The sequence below is a fragment of the Caenorhabditis remanei genome, chromosome III (genome assembly GCF_010183535.1).
Source record: "Caenorhabditis remanei strain PX506 chromosome III, whole genome shotgun sequence".
Lineage (NCBI taxonomy): Eukaryota > Metazoa > Nematoda > Chromadorea > Rhabditida > Rhabditidae > Caenorhabditis > Caenorhabditis remanei.
The window spans coordinates 17,009,242-17,027,632 of record NC_071330.1 but is presented as its reverse complement, the minus strand read 5'-3'; positions in this window follow the sequence as shown (position 1 = coordinate 17,027,632).

Genomic DNA, 18,391 nt, shown 5'->3' with positions numbered 1-18,391 from the left:
AACAAAAAGAAAGAGAAAATGGAAGTTGAGGGAGCGGAGCATTGAATGAACCCGATATGACCTTTTTTCTGTAATTAGGGATAGGAGGCGGGGGATATTGAAAATAATAGTGTGAGCAATTAAGCGAAAAATGAAAAATGACGTTCTGACGTCTGTTCTTAACCGATTTTTGTCAAAAATAGACAAAAAGAAACAGGGAAAACGGTCTAAAATAGTCAACGGCTACAAAATTATTCAATTTTGTACCCATTTCTAAAACGTCCCAGTTGTAAAACGACGATGCGTCAACAGGTAGGTTTTGACCACAAGATTCTTAATAACTCCTTTTTTCTCAAAAACATTTCAGCTGATGTCGTCAGCGAGCCTCTGTTCTGATTATGTAATAGTGCAGTGCTCCTAGAGCCCTAGAGAACTGGCTGGCTATGTCTAGAAGAAAATTTTCTGAGATTTCTGTCGGAAATTTAGAAATAGCGCTGAAGATGATTGGGGGGATTTCGATTTTTTGGAAGGACGGAGAAGTGGTAATGGTGTATTACCTCAGCACAGCTCTTACAACTGCGCTCCGCCAAAATTACCTCGAAAACTGTCAGTTTTCCTCTGACTCTCTCGATTTCACGCACAATTTTCTTCGGTTGCGGTAGAGCACGGTCGTAAGAAGCGTGCCGTGCTAATAATGGTAATGCGGTAATGATAATAATGGATAAGAGACATAACGTTAGACTTTTTCCTTTATGAAATTGAGGTCATATTGAATTCGAACTTGAAGTCTAGTTTATAGCCGGTTTTTATTTCTTTTTTAGTGGTTTTCAAGACTAGAATTTTTTGACATTATTCACAAAACATACCTATCAGAAGAAGGTCTCGGTGGTTACTCGTTGTCTTGATGTCAAATTTTATAGAAATTGTTGATCAGATTATTATTTTTGTGTCAGAAAGGTAATAATTTGTCATTTTTCAGAAATTTGACTTCATTTTTCTCAAGTACCAATCCTCAAGGGCGAAAATTGAATGTACATTTGGAATCAGCGCTTACTCATCTTTCTAATGATATAAGTCATGTCTTTTCCAAAATAGTGCCAGCTGGGTACCCTTTCAGACCCAGATATCGAAATATTTGAGAACGCGCCGCCGATGGAGCGCCAGCCAAGAACAAGGGGAACCAAAGTATCAAAAGGAAGTGGTGGGGTAAGAAGCTCCGGGGAGGAAGAAAGGAAGAGAAATATCAGATTTCATTTCGACGAGTTCACATTTCCGGGATTATGATTCCATCCTCTTTCTGAAAAATGAGAAAAATATATTATTATTTCTTATTATGAGATGTCAAGTTTTTCAAAGAAAATGAGATGATGAGAAAAATGGAAAAAGAAAAGAGGATAGTGGGGGTGGGAGGAAAAATAACAGAGGATTAATGGGAGGCTAGCAAAATAAAAAAGAGACTAAAATTATGGGATTAGAAAAAAAAAGAGGGGGTGAGCATTTGAAAATGGAATGAATTGATGACGAGGAAAAAGGGAAAGGTTAGGGATCAAAGAGTTTTGTAGGGAAAAACAAACGATGGGATTTAAAAAAAGGTACTAAAAATGAAATCGGTTTGAAAAAATGTCTTCAGAGTTTTCAGAGCTCAAAAAGGTAAAAACTACAGTATTTTGGCAATCACTGAACCTACAGTAACTCAGCTATTTTTGAGTCAAGACCCATGAAACTTATATAAATAGAATCAGGGCGTCAAGACGGTTCAGAAAAATATAATCATGCCATATTTCGGAAAAATTTGATTTTTGACCCAAAACGGTCCCATTTTTCAAAATTTTCAGAATATAGGCATGATTATACTTTTTCGAAGCGTCTTGTTGTGCTGATTCCAGAAATTTAAAAGTTTTCTGTTTTAGACTAAATCCAACCGAGTTTTAGCGCATTTTGGGTATTTCAGATTTTCGAAAAGTTTCGAAAAACTATAACTTTTTTAATGTTCGCTATTTTTTACTAATTTTTAGATTAAATGAGCAGAATTAAAAATATTTTCTAAAAAACTTTTTTCATGTTTAAAGACGCTATTATCGCTATCATCGCTATCATCGCTATCATGAGGTTGACATTCTTCTGTACATCGACAAGTTCAAAATTTGAGATAAAAATAATATTTTATTCCAAAATTAAAACAAAAGAATTTCCAGACTATTACTCGCATCTCACTATTAAAAAACTAATATTCCATGTTTTTCCGGGTCTAAGTAGCTCAAAAGACTCATGGCTCAAAATTAATCCCCTCCCATTCACTTCCATCTTTTTCCCATTTTTCTCTCTAAAAAAGACACCAAATGAAATGGAAAATTGAAAAGAATTCTCGAAATGAATGAGCCTCTTGGTGCTCCCGGTGTCAACAACATGTCAGTTGCGGTGATAGGCGCCGGGGGAGAAGTGGAACGGGACGAAAACAACGAAAAAAATAGGAAAAAGAAAAAAAAGAGACATGTCAAAATTAATTGGTTTTTTTTTCGTTAGTCGTTCGTGTTTTTTTTCAGAGCCGCGATATTTTCAGCTCAGAGAACTTTGAAATGCTCTAGGTCCGAGAGCGCGTCAAAGGTACGCCAGATTCCAACAAATAACTATAATATAAATATAACCACAGAACAGGGAAAAAAACAGGTACGCAAGCGCTTTTTGGTTTTGAAAACGCGTCAAAGGTGCACCAGACCATGAAAATGTTTTACTCAAATTTATAAAAGATTTGAAAGTTCAAGAAAATTAGTGGGTAGACTCAATATTCAAAGACTTCTGCATGATATCATGTACGCAAGTAATAATTAAAATTGAGTTTAAAAAATATTTTTTGGAATTTTTTGAAAACTTTGAAGCGGAGAAAAAAAAGGGATGTAAGACATAAACATAATTTTATAAAATGTTGAAGATAGAATTGCCAACAAAATTTGAAATTCGTTTGAACAACACTAAACTTGGACGGGGGGACTAACTTTTTCAAAATTTGGTTTTCTAGGCCACCAACTAATTTTTCGAGATTAAACTCATTTTAAAGCACTTTTCACCCTGAATCCGAATTTTTCAGTTTCCTGCTCTAATTTAGTGATTTTAGGTCATTTTTGACTGGAGTACTAGTGTTTCAAAATTTCGATACATAAATCTATGGTTACTATACTTCAAAAACCACCTTACCAACAAAAAAAAAACTGAAAATGGCAGTTCTTGGAACAGATAAAGAACGGAGGGGAGGAAATACGACGGAGGCGTTAATTAATTCTATCCCAGGAGAGTTGGGGAGGAAATTGCTTAGGCTTAGAGTAGATGACTCATCTGAAAAATTGGAAAAAAATAGGAAAAAAATTGAAGAGAGCTGGGGGATGGGAACAGAGAAAGCTTTAGGCTCTGGCGTGCCTTTGGCGCGTTTCTCAAACAGTCTTGTTGCTGGAAATGTTGTTTCATCACGGAAGGAGAAAAATGAAAAATGAGGTGAATAATAATAAAAGGAACATAATATTCTAAGAAACACACAAGATAGATTCTATGGGAAGAAAAGACTTCATTAGTGACAGAAGAGAAGGAATGGATAGATGACGTTCAGATTGAAAAGAAGAAGGGGAGAAGACGTCAAAAGCAGCAGAATAGGAAATGAAATTGAGGAGTGATCACAGATCTTGTTAGGTGGAGCCTTGCATAAATATGGCCTAAAATTGTGTGAAAATGACCTAAATTGGCGCTGAAATCGGCTAAAATCGACCTAAAATTGGCTGAAAATGGCCTAAAAACAGTTGAAATCGGCTTAAAATCGGCTGAAAAAATCGCCATTTACAGCCGATTTTAGGCAATTTTTTGAAGATTTCAGGCCATTTTCAGACGATTTCAATCGATTTCCAACCAATTTCAGCAATGGTTCCTCACCAAACTTTAGAAAATCGAATTTCCAGCCTTAAATCGCTTATTTTCGACCTCTTTTATAAAAAAATTGTGGGGTGATTTTCAGAAAAAGGCAAAGCTACAATTCCAACCGATTTCAGCCGATTTTAGGCCATTTTCAGCCGATTTTCAGCCGATTTAGTCGATTTCAGGACATTTTCAGCCGATTTCAGCCGATTTCATCCGATTTCGGAAAAAAAAAATGTCTACCAAATGCTAACCAAGGCTCCGATGTGTTAATCCTGAGGAAACTAAGAAGATCAAATGACTAATGTTTTCTAATTCTGATTAGTCAAGCGTACTCTCTCCTCGAGACTCTGAGTGTTCGATCCCACTCGATGTACTTAAACTGAGTCAGTCAGTATGAAATCAACTACAACTTTTTGTTCTGATTAGTAGTTTCACAATCAGAGAACATATACATGGTATGTACTATTAGTACATTCTTACATCGTGATTTTCATTTCGATAACAAGAAAGAGGTAATCATTAGGGAACTGGAAGTCTAAGTAAGATTTGTTAAAAATGAAAAGACCAGACATCTAGAAAGTTGTTTGTTCCGGAAATGATGTGTCAATGGGTATTCACGCGAATGTGATAGCTTACAAGGGAAGTATTTGGAGACGCGGCTTTCGAACGTTCTGTAAATTTGATTATAGGTACTTTCAACCACAGGTAGTCCATTTCCGCAGTCAAAATAATGTAAATGCGCCTGCGAGCCGAGGCCGAGTTATGAGCTCTCAAACTTTTTATATGGTTCAGCTTTTTCACATGGCATTAAAATTGGTAATATTAGGTTGGTAAATAATTTTCTGCAATTTTTCGATAAAACTTTGATTTTATTTTTTCAAATCCAAAAAGATTTCTAAAATTCAAAAACCTGTTTATCAGCATTGGTAGTCTTCTGACAAGATTTTGGTAGCTTACTGATTCTCTCTGCGTAGACCATCTATTCGAGATCACTGGAAAAGGAAACTTGCTTCTTTTTGATATCCCCTTTTTATTTGGATTCTTCCCCATTAAAATGTCGTTGAAGTCAGGCAAAATGTTTGTAATTAAAGAGAAGAAGGTTGGATTAATACGATGAATAAAAAAGTATTGTCCAGCCAGATGGCAAAAATTTGTTGTGGGTTACTTTCCCAACACATGAAAAAGGTTTGCCATACTGAAAACGCCGTTTTGTTATATCTCCCCGTCCTGAAGTCACATGATTTTGAATTTATTAAAATAAGAAACGTAAACATCTGATGTTACTTCCCTGTCTTCGTTCAGGAGTTCCCACTACTCCACCCAGAGTACTGAGTACCAGATTTAAAAAACCACTTTTTTCGGTTTGAGAACATCCAGAACGCGCAAATCTTAGTCCACACACTGTACTTTCCTCACATCGTTAGAGTAACAACTCAACTATTTATTTCTAATAAATAAATAGCTTGACCATACGTGTGTTGGGTGTAAAAGTACTAAGAACCAACTTAGGTCCATGTGATGTATCATCTCATGTTGTTTCAAAACGTGTGGTATGTAACGACGAATTTTCTCATTCCGATAATTTGTTTCCATCCATGAACTACAGTTACATGAGTCACCCTAAAAGAAGTTGACAACCTAAGGGTGGTTTGATACAGATCCGCTTCAACGATTCCCTGCTATAACTCCAAATCTAGCACTGACTGCTGAAAGAGACGAATTTTTTCAGTCAGTACCAAGTTTCTTTTGTCGAATCTTTGGAATTAAAATGTATTTGCGTTGAAACAAAGAAACCTCTGTTAACATACACCAGCAACTTCTTTTTGAATGACATAATTTTTAGACCAGAAACGATTAAAAACAAAACGACGTTTCAAAAACGCAAAAAGTTGCGTGTAAATCAAAGCTCCGTTCTTGGCGAGAAAAAAAGCGAGGAGTAAAACTTTGACACTGTAACAAGTACTTGAGTAGGTCTACCAAACACAAAAACAACCACATCGAAAAACTACTCCTGTGCCGAGAAAACAAAACGACAACCGACAAGCTCGAAAATTGCAGAAAATTATTTACCAACCTAATAACAACACATCATGTCAATACAGTATGGATAAAATTGCCCGGGAGAGCCATCTACGGGTCTAAATGGAGCTAACCGATACTGTTTTCAAAGATTTCGTTTCTGGTTTGAAGTAAGTATATTGTGATGAGTGGCATTCAAAAAAAGTTATGATTGGTGAAAGTTAATGATTTTTTGATTTTAATCATTATCTATTCACCAACATTTGCCAGCGGGTGTTAAAGGCGCATAAAGTTTGTACGAAATGGTCTAGAAGCGGAAAACATGATTGACAGTTCTTTTCAGACCTACAAAGCTCAAAAAAAAGGAATTTGGTTTTTTGTTTGAACTTATTTTTTGAAATGCAAGACCATTCCGCGAAATTTCCAATAAACCAGGTGCGCCTTTAACATCCCACGGCAGAAGATCGTAAACGGATAATATAATATTTTATATTACGGTAACACAACACGATTTTTTTCAGTATCAATTCGGCATCTAGTTCGGAATTTGCAGTGTTAAAATTAAAAACATTTGAAAACATGCCACAATTTCTTTGATTGTCCCACAATGTAAACGTTTGAAAAGAAATTAGATAAAACCTGGAGCAACATTTTTGTAGTTGACAACTTGTTTGTACGAGCGCTCCCTACCAAGGTACAGCTTCCAAATAAAAATAGTTAGGTTTGGCAACTCTCTAAGAACCGCCCGTACCAAAAAGCTGACACCTGAAATATCAAAACAGTCTTTTACCGTTACACTGTTTTTTAAGCTACCGGGTCCAAATCGTGGCACGTGCTTTTCTAAATATACCAGGTGTTTTCCCAAAAAAATATTTTCGGAAAGTTCTGAAAAAAATGGACTTGAGAAAACAGCATAACTTCCAGAAATCCAAAATTTTTCCAGGAATCCGTTATTGTTCGAGGACAACAACAAAGAAGTGAGAGAGAGAGACAGATTCCTCAGAATATTGAGTCCAAACGAAAAAGTAGAAGACAGATAGAAGATGTGAGGGGAGAAAGAGGAGCAGAAGTGAATGACGTCTTCAAAAAATAGAAGAGAAGAAGGAAAAGAGGAAAACACGTCTTCTTCTTCTTTTTCTCCGTTTTTTTTTCAGAAAAAAGAAGAAAATGAAAAAAGGAAGAGAGTTCCGTTGAGTCACTTTTCAAGGATCTAGCTGCAGGAAGTGAATAACGAATTTTTAATTTCTTCTCGTTTTTTTTTTGCTACTCTGGAATTTTCTAGCATGGGGGGACTGAAGAAAGGAGTTATTTTCATAGAAATAATTAGTCGGGAGAAGGGAAAACGGAAATTGAATTTGCTAAAACGCGCCGGGGGCACACCAGCTATCAAAAACCAAAAACATTTTCAAATTCCAGTAGAATTCAGAGTGTTTGATCAAAATTGACTGAAAGAACAAGTTTTTACGGCAAAAACAATCAAAACCGATAAAAAATCAGTTGGAGACCAGTTTTCCAAAAATTCGATTTTCTAGGCCATCAGGTGAAAAGTTCGTCCACGGCCATTTTTGCAGTTTTTCAGTTCCAGTTGCATATAAAACTTCACAATTTGATTTCTAGTCGAAAAACGCGCCGAAGGTACGCCAGATTCACAAAACTACTGCCAGTCAAAATTCTATACTTCCGAAGAAAAAAGCGCGCCCGCCGACACGCCAGCCGCCCCCTTCTTGCTGATTCCGCCCTCAGGGCTTGCTAGTTTGAGCTCAATCCCGAAAACTTTCGAGTTTTTTTGTGTGTTGCCGAAGCAGAGCAACTCACTCAAATTGAATTTCGAATTGTCTCTCCAGTTTTCTGGGTTTCTGATGGGAGAAAAGTTGGCGGGGCAGGAGGCAACTAGGTCCAACTCATTTCCGGAGCCGAACATGGAAAGTTTTTTTTTTCCTTTTTAGCTTGTTTGGTGAAGAAGTTGGTTAGTCGGAAGAAAAAGAAGAAACAGACCATGGAAGGGATTATTTTGAAGAAATGCGTCATGGTGCCTGTTCCAGACTGTTCTATAATCTCAATTTTTGCAGAATTTGGGTTTTTTGGTAAAACTGATGGATTAGGTAGTGAGAACAGGAACAAGTAGGTCAGAAAGGAAATTGAAGGTTGCTATTTTTGAAATAACGGTATTGGGTAGAATAAACAAGAAAAATTGGGGGTTTTCTGGTCAATTTTGGTATACGGTTGGATTTTTTGAAAAATTAAAAAATGGAAGAGTTCAGAAGACTATAGTGATGGCACTAGGCTGGCTTTTTTGGTAAAACTCAAAAATTAGGCAGCGGGAACAGGGAAAGAAGAAATTAAAGTTTTCTATATTTAATATAACGGTATTTGGTGGAAAAAACGAGAAAAATTACGGTTTTCTGGCCAATTTGCAATAGAGGTGGATTTTTTGAAAAATTAAAAAATGGGAGAGTTCAGAAGACTATAGTGATGCCACTTATTATCGCCTTATGCCAGATTTTTCAGGGAACATATATCAGACATAGCTCTTCAATTTTGTAGTTGACAACTTTATTGTACGAGCCCTCCCTACAAAGTTACAGGTTCACAATTATTGTCTGTGACACTCCAAGGAAAGCCAGTACAAAAAAGCGGCCAGTTTTTCACATGATGAAGTTATATGTAGCTACCGAAAACATGAGACAGCTTCAATAAATTAATATTGAAAATTGAGAAAAAAACAAGCCAAAAATCCCATAACCCTCTTTTTTGGTAGGATAAACTGGGCAGACTTTAAGATAAATATCACTAAAACCGCGACCAAGGCGCGCCAGACTCATAGATCGTAATCCAGATTTGACTAAGCTACGGAGCGCCAGCTGATTAAGGGATTTTGTGAGAAAAATGCGCCCGATGCGCGCCAGATTCTCATTACCACTTTACTACTGTGTCTTCCAGGGCGGACGGAAACTCATAAAAAATAAACAAGGAACCAAAAAGAGGTCCCTTCCCGTTTTTCCTCTGGTTGTTCCCGGAATGAAATTCAATGAAAGAAAAGGAAAAAAAGACATTTTGGCACGCAATCTTTTCCTTTGTTAGAGAGAAGGAAAGAGGAGAATAGAAAAGCAACAAGAGGAGAAGGGACCAGAGATTATTGGGCATCATGTACCACTTTTGGCACCAGAAATTGGGAAAAAAGGTGATAAAAACATCTGGAAGGTTATTTTGGGTGAGGATCGAAATACAACAGATTGTTCACTTAATGTTCACAATTCCTTGTCACTGTCTGCTGAAGCTTTTAAAATCAGTTTTGAATGTAAAAATAGAGATTTGAGGAGTGACTACTATTTTTTGAACTATTAAACTTAGATTGGAAACTTAGATTAACTTTAGTATTTTAACTAACTAGGGAAGGTCACAGAGTCAGTTTGAAGATATAAAACGTGACCTATATCATTGGAAAGCTGAAATCACGCTGATTCCAATTATATATTTAGTTTTTGCCCTCGAGGAATGGTTGTCGAGAAAAACGAGGTCAAAGTGTGGACCCCTAGTAAGGAATGGCCAGTGTAGGGTAAATCGATGACTCATGAAGATAACAAAAAAATCGAAGCATTTCTATTTTGGGTGGAAGAGACTTCTTGGATGACCCAATGGTTTCGTTTTTATACAAACAATGATGGAATAATTCATTATTTCGATATTTCGATCTTTTGACCATTGTCAAGAGTGTTGGCTTAAAAATAGAGGAACAAAGGGTTCTGAAACCACAAAAAGTTATAAAAATATCAAGATTTTATTGTGTTATCGCAAAAATCGAGATTCCTGAGACCTGGTTATGCACCTTCGTTGGAAAAGAGAAGAGGTCTTTCAGATACTGCCTGTCCCAGTGTGACGACAGGGTCCTGAGACGTGACCTAAAACATTGGAAAGCCGAGAAAACGCTGATTCCAAATATATATTCAGGTTTTGCCCTCCAGGAATGGTAATTGAGAAAAATTAGGTGGGGTCAAATGACAGTGGGACAGGACTGCCTTGTCAGTGCTCAAAACGTTGACCCCGTTTTTTTCAAATACCATTTCTCAAGGACAAAAACTGGATATTTGACTATGGGATTAGTTTTTTCTCAGCTTTCTAAAGATCTCCTGGTTAGAAAGAGCATGTGTTCGGTTTTCCAACGAAATACGGTCACAATATTAGTATTGTTGGGAAGGTACCAATGTGTATAAAGCAACCTATGGTAAAACAATAGTAAAACTATGGTCATATAGTCCTATGGTCCTATGGAGTCGCCTATGGTTAAAATCTATTCTCAGCTATATATTTTTTCTCTAGTCTTGAAAAATTCCGTTTTTGCATCACGTTCCAGCAAGTCTGAGAGGGCTCTATCAGAATTCATAAGAAACCGTTTAGGATTTTTAGAAGGTTAAAAAATAAGGAATATTAAATTGATTTCAAAGTTTTGACTATGATATCACTTTTATTTTTAACATTTGTAAAACCATTCTCAGCTAGAAAATTTATTCCCAGCTATATATTTTTTCTCTAGTCTTGAAAAATTCAGTATTTGTTTTCAGCATCCTGACCCAGTCTAGTAAGCAAGTCTGAGAGGGCTCTAACAGAATTCTTGAGAAGTCATTTAGAATTTTCAGAGCGTCAAAAAATCCGGAATATTAAATTGAGTTCAAATTTTTGACTATGATATCACTTTTTGAAAATTTGCAATTAGAAAATTGAATCTTTCCAAGTTTTGGTCTGATCTAGAATTGTGATATCACTTTTTAGAACATTTGCAACAAAAAATTGAATTCTGCCAGTAATCAATTGCATTCCAGACATCACTCAAACCTTAAACAATTCCCATTCCCACAAAAGTTTTCTCAAGGAACAAAGCAGAAGAAAAACAAACGATCATGAGAAAGTTGTTGGTTGGAGTGTGAGAGTTGAGGCAGTCTGAAAGAGTGTTGCCATGGTGAGTGACATATGGATTTGATAATTATTTTTTTCCCGTTGTATGCTATACACATAGGAAATTGGATTTGACGCGTTTTTTTTGTTTTCATATATGAATACTCAGTATTTCCCAAGTTTGTAAGGCAAGGGGCGCTAGAAGCAAGATAATAAAAATTCCGTCGAGGTGTTAAATAAAATTGGCCAATGACCTTTTTTATATTGGTTTTTTCGTTTACCTCCCCTTTTATAGGGTGGGAACAGGGCAGTTTAAGAAGGGAAATGGTTAGAGGCAAGGTTTTTTGGTAAAACTCATAAATTGGGTAGTGGGATATAGCGATTTTTGTTAAAAGAAGCAATTTTTGACTTTTGACATTTTTTTTCCTGATGACATTTTTTAAATTAGATTTTAAAGATTCTAATTTTCAAGGATTTTCAAGGTTTTTAAGGGTTTTAAAGGTTTTAAAAAGATTTTTGAGGATTTTTAAGAGTTTTTAAGTTTTAAAGAGTTTCAAGGATTTTTAAGGCTGTAACTCTCTAGGGAGTGCCCGTATAAAAAAGTAGTCAACTACAAAATTGAAGATCTTGATTTTTTCTACATATTCATTTAGCATTTATGCTTGGGATAACCTAAACTATGCAAAATGATCATCCGGACTAACCGACACACCGACAGAGAAAAAGGAATACGATTGAAGAGAAGTAATACTAAAACTAGAAATTATTTCATCCATGAAATGGGGATTTGTTCACCACGGGAGACCGACAAGACCCGATGGCCTACAACTATGACGACGGCATTTCCGAATACTAACAAGAAAGAAGGATGGTATAGAAAAAGGGGGAGGGGAGGATGAAAAACGTTTTAGATACCGGCAGGAAGGAGAGGAATAGGCATGTGTAAACATATAGATACTGGGAATTTCTAATAGTATGCGGGGGATACTTGAAATGTTCGAAAATAAGAAAATGACACGGGCAGTCTCAATTTTTTTATACTATACTCGTTTTAAAGTACTTTTCCCTCGGAATCCGAATTTTTCAGTCTCCTGGTCATTTTAGTCAGCTTTTGACCGGGGATTAATTTTTTTTACATTTGGATATCTAGGCCATGAAGCTTAGCTGATGATACCGAGTTTAAACGATTCAAAAGAATCGAAAATAGTGAAAAATCGCCGAAAAACAGCGAAAACAACAAAATTTGAGCGGGGGACTAACTTTTTCAAAATTTGGATTTCTAGGCCACCAGCTAATTTTTCGATTATATTAATTTCAAAGCTATTTTTACCCTGAATCCGAATTTTTCAGTCTCCTGGCCTAATTTTGTGATTTCAAGCTATGGGAACAAGTTTTTCTAAGTTATTAACCCCTGCCAGCTTCAAATCTAGAAACAACATTTTAAAAAAGCCCTCACGGAAAATGAAAACAGCTAAAAATCCTAGAGTGCAGATGCTGGCTATCCTGAAATACGTGAAATTTTCAAAATAATTAAATAAAGAAGGAGAACGTTCGAAAAATGAAACTTTGGAATAGAATTAGAAGAATAGAAAGTGGGAGAGGAGATGGAAAACCAGTAGGATTAATACTGGTCAAGAAGGAACATGTGTGATAGAAGCCACGCCCACTTTGTCAATAGGGCTAACTTACAAACTTAGTAACTCAGAACTCAATTTTTTCCTGTTTTCTAACAATCCGTCAAAACAATTCATCTGTATGTTCTTTATCACCTGCCACTTGTCAAAAGTAGAGGAATAGAGAAATCAAGAGAGAAAAAGTGATTGGGTTAGAAGTGAAAAGGTGATAATTGAAAAGAAGAAGGGGAAAACAGGTGATTGATGAGGTGTCAAAGATTATTTTTGGGTTCGTTAGTAGCATTTGACAGCATTCGAGAAAGAGGGGGAAATTTGAGTTGTTATGATTTATATGAATTGGATTGTAAGAAGCTGTGATGGATGGGAAGGGCAAAAAACAAAAATAAGCTAACAGATCAACAAAAAATGAGGAAGTTGAAGAGCAGTATTCAGCAATACTGTAGCCGAAATGGAATGCAGGAATCATACTTGGAATTTTCAAGGCCCAGTAGTATAAAACAGCTTAACCTGAACAAATGGGTCAGATAAATTTTTCTTAAAGAGAATGTACCGTAGCGCGCTCTAAAAATTAGTCCGGTTTTGACATGCAAGATGTTAAAATATCATGGTAGCCAAATGTCACGGTTGCCAAATATTCTGGTTTTGAAACGTCCTGAAGATTAGTCAAGATTATCTACACAATGTTCCCCCCTTCCTCCCTAAAAAAACCGCCGCCTTCTTACCTTTCCCTCTTTTCTAACAGACTAATTAACATACCCGAGAGGGGGGCGTAAAAATGAAAACAGTTTCACTTTTTTTACATCTTCTTGGAACTGGTTCTATTCGGAAGAACAGTAGTGTTTATTTAGTTCTGTTAGATACATACCTGGGTATGTAAGTAAGACAGGGAAGGAGGATTTTTGAGGAAAGTTAATTAAATTTTAGGTTTTTTTCGGCGAACAGGCGGAAATAACAAGAAGATGATGATATAAATCAAATTGAGACAGGTGGAAGAGGGCGCAGAGAGAGAGAGAAAAATCCGGATGATATGGAAATGGAACTTACGAAAGTTAAAACTGATTTAATGGAAGAAAAAGTTGGATTTCCCTTACTAGAGAGTGATTCCGAGGCGACGGTGCAGACCTATAAAAGAAATTGGCAGGGATTTCCAAAATTATTATCAAATTTTGCAGAACAGAAAAATTTTGCAGGGGGTGAATTTATCAGTGTAGAAATATTGTAACTTTGGTCTCTGTGTTTTGTCAATTTAAATTGAATACAGTCCTCCCAGCAGGTTGACCATTAGACAAAAGTAGTAAATTTTTCTATATTCTCGTTAAACATGCTTAAATTAGTATTTCAGTCATTTTTCACCATTTTCTATCTATAACTGCGGGTACCTGAATGCTGAGGATATAGCTTTTTCTGAAAATTTCAGAGACATGTTTGCACAAAAATAGTGAAACATGTGAGAGGGGTGTGTCAATTTATTAGGCTAATTATGAAAAACAAAAATTAGTCATCACAGCTTTGAGAAAAATATATCTTTTAGAAACCAAAAGTACATACCCTCTTATTTGATAAAAATGAAGAGATAGTATCATTTTCTTGAGATGAAACCGACCAAAAAAGGAAATCTGACCTGATTGTGGTAGCCAGTAGCCATAAGAAAAGGAAGAAGAGAAAATGAAAAAGATAAAAGGAAAATGAGAAGAGAGTAATAAAAGGATAGGGAACAAGGGAACGGTGTCATTCATTTTTCGGTTTTTCGGAAATAAAGGAGAAAAAGTATTTAGTGAGATGAGAGGGGAGAGACCCCCCACTTGACCCAATATAGGGGGAGAGGGAACACTGCTGTGGGTGTGATGGAGTAAGTGGTTTGGTTTTAGAGGAGGAGGAGACGAGTAGTAGTATAGTGGTGGGAATAGGATCACAAATTTTGAGGTAGAGTATTTTCAAAACAAAGAAATTTCAATTTTTCCGTAGTTAAAAGAAATCTGGTGCGTTTGCCTAGGGAATGTTCCAGACGTAACTCGGCTTTTCAATTTGGCTCATATCCTATCAAGTAATTCTCGACACGATGATTCCGAATATGTAATCCAATTTTGCAGAACACTTTTCTGAATCCAGATATATGTATTTTAAGTCATTTCCAGTCCAAAAATTAATTGCATTTTTCAAGAGACTCAAAATCAATTTTAGACCTAATTTTAAAAAATATATATGTAGGCATCTTTAATATTAAAATATGGCAGATGGAGCACCAGTCAATGAAAATTGTGGATTTTTGACTAAAAAATTTCATTTTTCATGAAATGCTTAGTTACAAAGCCTAAGAATTCTGAAAAATAGATTATAGGAACAACAACAATTCATGTTTTGTAAAATGCGTCAAAGGCACGCCAGGGAGCGAGATTTATGGTTTGTTGACTCAAAATTAGTTATTTTTTTAAAGAATTTTTAGTTTTAAAACTTAAAAATGCCGGTTTTTCAAAACTTTTCGGCTAAAAATGATTCAAAATCAAGCACGGAACACCAACAACTGAAATTTAGTAAAACGCGTCAAAGGCGCGCCAGAAAGCGAGATTTATGGTTTTTTGACTCTAAATTCTTCGTTTTTCGACGGAATTTTAGGTTTCAGAGTTTAAAAATGATAAAAACTATTCAATTTAATCAAAATATTTTAATCTCGAAATTTTTTTTTAAGTTTATAAAAATGATGAACCGGCCAAGATATACATACTTGCCTAATCAAGCTTTCTAAAAACAGTGTAACCCCACTTTGTTATAGTTAAGGAGACAGAATTCCCTCCACACTTCTTCAAAAAAAAAGTGTGTGTATGTGTCCTTCAGAATCTCGGTGTGGGTGGGGGGGGGGGTATGCATGTGGAAAAACGAGGAGAGGGAGGAAGCGGATGGCTAATTTCCATAACGAATTGGATTCTTCTGAAGGAGAGGAAAGAGAAGGGAAGAAGAAGAAGGGGAATAGGGAAATTCAAAAAAAACAATCAAAAAAACAATCAGCGCCAGTTGAAATACGTTGGAAAGAGAGCCCGGATTTAATAAAATCATAAAATCAAAAGGAAAAACGAGTCAAAGGCACGCCAGATTCCGAAAAACGGGACAAAAAGAGGTAAGACATTGTAGAAAACACGTCAAAGGTACGTCAGTTTCTGAAAATAAGAATACTATCAGCACATGCGCTGAACAGGAAAACGCGTCTAAGGAACGCCAGAGCCGCTTTTTGACTTTCGAAAAGCGCGCCAAAGGTACGCCAGATGAAAAAACCAGAAAATTGGAAAAAAATATGTTAAAAGCTCATCTAACCTTTGTACTTCCTCAAAACTATTTGCCAATCTCCAAAACGCGCCAACGTCACGCCATTCCGTTTCCAATAAAACCGAAACCTAGAGGCCATAAAACCAATTCTCACGGAACCGCCCCCATCATCCAAGCAGTCATCATCATCTGGTCATATAGCCCCCACTGGACAGGTGTTATATGGGAAATTGGTCTCCCGTGTCCGTCCGGAGGCATGTCTCGGTTCAGTGTTCTCTATATGACCCCCCAATCGGATAATTATAGATGAGTACCTCTCCCTATTTCTGATCAATGTTTTCCACACCGGAAGGTCGTTTGTGGAGGGGAGAGAAGGGAAGGAAATTAAAGGGAGGATGGGATTTAAAAAATGATTGAGATTTGGTGTGGCTAAAGTATTGACTAGGGTAAAAAATGACTGAATTTTGTACAATGTTGAATAGAAGCCCTGATTGTCCCAAAAAATTTGAACTGAAGTGTCCAAATGACGGCTTTAAGCTATTAGCACGGCACCCTTTTTACAAACGCGCTCTACCGAAACCGAAGAAAATTATGTGCGAAATTGAGATACTCAGAGAACAAGAGACATTTTTAAAAGGGATTTCGGTGGACCGCAGTTGTAAGAACTGTGCCGAGCTAATAACATTTCAAGAAAAACTGAATTTTATGAAATATTTGCAGTTTTTGTGCCAAAAATTGACTACTTGAAAACGGTAAAATTGAGGTAATAGCTAACTTCCATTTTGCAACATTCCGAAACAAAAAATTGAACTTTTTCAACTATTTGCTATGTAAAAAAATCTAAAACTTAAAAAAATCTGAGTTTGGAGGTGCCTAGGGGTCTAAAATACGGATAGTCCGACTATTTGGCTCAAAAATTATCGAAAATGTGGAGAAAACCAAAAAAATTGTTTAAAATTGTCATTTTCCATCGAAATCTATTTTAAAACCTCACTTTTTGAGTGCGTTTTTTGCCTAAAATGTAATCGGTAGATTTTGTTGCAAAATAGGCCTTTTTCAGTTGAAAATAATCAACTTTGAGAGGGTGTTACGGTATCACTGATTGTTTCAGTACAATTTTTAAGGGATAAAACAGATGAAAAGCAGGGCTTTATTTTTGTAGTTGACACCTTTTTTGTACGGGCACTCCCTAGCAAGCTACAAATCGACAAAGTAATTTCTCCCTCCAATCGACCAATTTCAGTGCAAATTAGTGCTATTTTTGAGCTGTCGTCTTAAAATGATCATAACTCTCTAGGGAGCATCCGTACAAAAAAGTTGTCAACTACAAAATTGGAGCTCTACGTTCAATCTATATGATTCATTAAAAATTTTCATGGTGTGACTTTAAGAATTACTACGGCACACTCGCAAATTTGGTAATTTTCCACTGAAAACAGCCAAAGTTGATACTTTTTTTGTCCGGTACTGTACATATCGACAATTGTGAAAGGGTACACCTCGGACGCGTTTTTGTTAGTTCTGTATCAAAACTTTGACTCTGGCGAAATTTGAGCCTTACAGCAATTTTCCTCAGTTGAAATTTATTTTTCACATCAAAAACAGGTGAAAACTAGTCGAAAACCCCAAAAATGGAAAAAAAAAACCCAAAACTACGACAAATAAGTCATGCGCTGAGCCAACCGTTGTGCGACGGAGCACACGCCTCACACTGCTATGCGTCAATAATCCCCAAATAGCAAAACAAAAAATTATTGATTTTTCGCGTGACCCTTCCCTTCAATTTCCTGGCCATTCCCCCCCTAAACCTACCCTGAACATTATTTTAACCGTGTAACCCGTTACCCCAAATGTCACCAAAGGTCACCCCCCCCCCCAATCAATCGATATCGATCGATAATCGAAATCAGTACCAGCAACTCGCTACTACCCTCTCTTCATCTCAAGTGTAGCAAGTGTTTTCGTCACTGAACAAAACCACCAACGAAGATGCTCCCATTGATGTCTCTGATTGCGTCCGCTTCGGCGACAGGCGCCATGCTTGTGATGTGCTCCGGAAAGGATAGACAGGCGGTGAGTAATTCTAGAAGGTTCTGGGGATCCGTTTTCAAGAGTTTCTGGAAACATCTATCATCAAGGGGGTCAGGGGGGAGAGCCCGGCGCTTGTTAATACAAAAAATCCAATTTCAGACCCGTAAGCCGTCCAAAAAAACTGGATCAAAATCCACCAAATCGCATCGCTCTGGCTCGAAGTCCTCCTCGACAGCGGGCACCAAATCCCAGCGCTCTTCCAAGTCCGGAAAGTCTGGAAGATCTGGAAAATCCGGAAAATCCGGAAAGTCCAAGAAGGGAAAGAAATCGTCGAAGTCCAAGAAGACGCCGCTTGCTATCGCCGCTGTGCCCGGAGGAGCCAGCGCCCGTCAGTCGGAGTCGAAGAAGACGAGAAAGGATCGCTCGTCGAAATCGAAGAAGTCGTCCAAGTCGAAGAAGTGCAAGGCGATGCAGTGCGAACCAAACAAGATTAAGCAAGAAGTGAGTCGAGGGTGTCTGTCTGTGTGTCCGGGGTGTCCAGATGTCCGAAAATAGTTTGGATGTGTTCCTGAGGGCTTGGCTAGGTATACGATGACGGTGGCGTCTATCGGTGTGTCCCGGTGTCCAGATATTCGGAAATAGTTTGAATGGGTTCCTTAGGGCTTGCCTAGGTGTCTGAT